Below are 2372 nucleotides of genomic sequence, written 5' to 3' on the forward strand. Positions count from 1 at the left end.
TGCATAGATCTTTTTTCCTGTAGCCAGGCAAGGCCCTGTAACGTCTCTACTGTCAAGAAGAAACATGTTTTCATTAAAAAAAAAATGCTGCATGTCTATGCCCACATCACATATGCAGGGATAGAAAGAGAGAGACCCCCAGCCCCTATGCATTTGGGGTTTTCTTTCCTTTGTTTCCTTCTGAAAGGATTTATACAACTGTGGAAAGGGGAGAGGAACAAGAGGAAGGGATGGCTACTGAACAGAAGGGCCTGTCTGATCATTTTATCTCTGGCCTGATAATAGCTCCAGTAGTTTTCATGAACCAGGGTTTGGATGTGTGGCAGGTGGAGGCAAAGGTCATAGGGCTAATGGCAGCCATACTCATAGCAGACCCCTTGAAAGACTTAAATAACTTCCGTGAGCTGAGAGGGAAGGCATACCTGTTAACACAAAGCGGACCAAATCTGGGATGCCATCTTTTGGGTCCACACTGCTGCATAACTCATGTGACCCATGTCCCCCCCAGCACTTTTTTGGGCACAGCACCCCAAAACATGCATTTTGGGGCACCTTGCCCGAAAAAGTGCAGTCCAAAATAACATGAGATCGCAGGAGCCATTGTGATTGCTGTCTTCTCATGAGAAAAAATGGGATGTCCCTGGAACGAGTATGGGAAGCTGGGGGCAAAGGTCATGGGCGTGATGAGCTCCAATATTAGTTATAATCACAGTAGGACTATTGAAATGAATGGATTTAAGTCCATCGATGTTAATGGGTCTTTTTTTGAACAAGACTCATGTCAGGTGTCACTCATAGATTCCTCCCAAATGTGGTGCTGCTAAACAGGTACTCCGATATTCTCTTTGGAACTCAGCCAAGCAAGAACCTAAAGGAAAAACCAATTTCTTTCCAGCTTTTCTGCTACCTCAAATTTTAACGGATTAGTCCTGGAGGTGAGGAAGGAGCCCTGGGATCAGGGAAGCGAGCCAAAGAAGAAGAAAAAGGGGGGGGGGGAAGTACATTTTTATTACTGAGACTGAAATTTCACAGAGCATTTAAACCGAATGTTTCTCCAGTGAACAGCCTGGCCAGGTCAAGCCAGAGAGAGAGAGGGAGCTGACCTTTGAAAAAGTTTGACCAGGCCATGGTTTGTGTCTCCTGGATTGCAATAGAGCAGCAACTGACAGCGAGATGGGGAAGGGCATCCTTCACTGAGACCAACAAGTTCCGGGGTTAAGTCAGATGACTAAGAGCCACAAAGGGGCTGCTTATAAAATGGGGTGTGGGGAACCTCAAGGCCAGGGACCCAGTGCAGCCCTCCAAGCCCCTCCTCAGTCATGCCACAAACTCCCCAGTCCATATCTCTCACCAGTCTTCCTTCACACCTTATTTCTGACTGCCTGGAATGTATCCTTGAACTCAGCTAATACCTCTTCTTTGCCTAAATGACTAGAGAGGGGTGTGAGAGAGACGTGTGTCTGAGCAACCACCTCCTCATATAAATCTACCTGATGCAGGATAGGCCCCTTAGTAGTGGCACAGCGCTTGTCAAATTCATTGCTTTGGCAGACCTGGTTGACCTCTTTGTCCTCCTCTAGGTGGCAAGTTAAAACACAGCTATTCGGGTGAGCATCTGATCAAGGTGAAAGAACTTCCGCCTGCTTGATCTTTTCAGCATCTGCTGTTGTAATGTGGCTATCGCTGTCACACTTCTTCTGGCTTCAACTCCTCGGAACTTAAGCCAGCTGCTCCTTGACTCAGGAAACTAGATTGAGCTCCCTTTCGTAGCCTTTCTGCCAGACATAAGAAGCCCTGTTCATTGCGTGTGGAGCAGAAGTCTGAGAAACCTGCCCACCGTTCCCTTCCCACAACTCACCATGCTCAATCCAGGTGTGCCTCCTCCATTACTGGTGATGCTGCTCACCTTCAGTTTCCTCCCACCCTTCTCCGTGGCTTTGGGGGTCATAGCTCAGTGGTAGAGCACCTGCCTTGCAAGCAGAAGGACCCAGGTTCAAGCCCTGGCATCTCCAAGTAGGGTTGGCAGACAGTCCTGCTAGAAATCTTTTAGAGGTGCTGCCTGTCAACATAGACAATACTGATTGAGATGCCCCAATGATCTGACTCAGTATAGGGCAGCTTCCTATGTTCCTATGGGTCCTTCCAAGCCTTGTAAACCCCTGAAGAGAATTCAGAAGCTGACTTTGAAACACCACCCTCTCCATTTGCAACCTGGTCGTGTTTTCTACAGGTTGGACTGGCAGAATGGAGGAAGCTCCTTTTCCTCAATGAGTTGTAAAATGTATTTAAAAAAATAACACCAGCCAAATCATCCATTAGTTAGGTTTCCTCCGTGATGGAATGAAGGTATATGAATGACATTCAGGAGATGT

General features: G+C 47.3%; 1 non-coding gene across 1 annotated transcript; it reads left to right on the forward strand.

The window, feature by feature from the left end:
- The first annotated feature begins 1939 nt into the window (after positions 1-1939).
- Positions 1940-2012, forward strand: TRNAA-UGC (transfer RNA alanine (anticodon UGC)). The gene has a single exon. It is a non-coding gene; the product is annotated as a tRNA-Ala (tRNA).
- The last annotated feature ends 360 nt before the right edge of the window (positions 2013-2372 follow it).

Source organism: Podarcis muralis, chromosome 12 (assembly GCF_964188315.1).
Source record: "Podarcis muralis chromosome 12, rPodMur119.hap1.1, whole genome shotgun sequence".
Lineage (NCBI taxonomy): Eukaryota > Metazoa > Chordata > Lepidosauria > Squamata > Lacertidae > Podarcis > Podarcis muralis.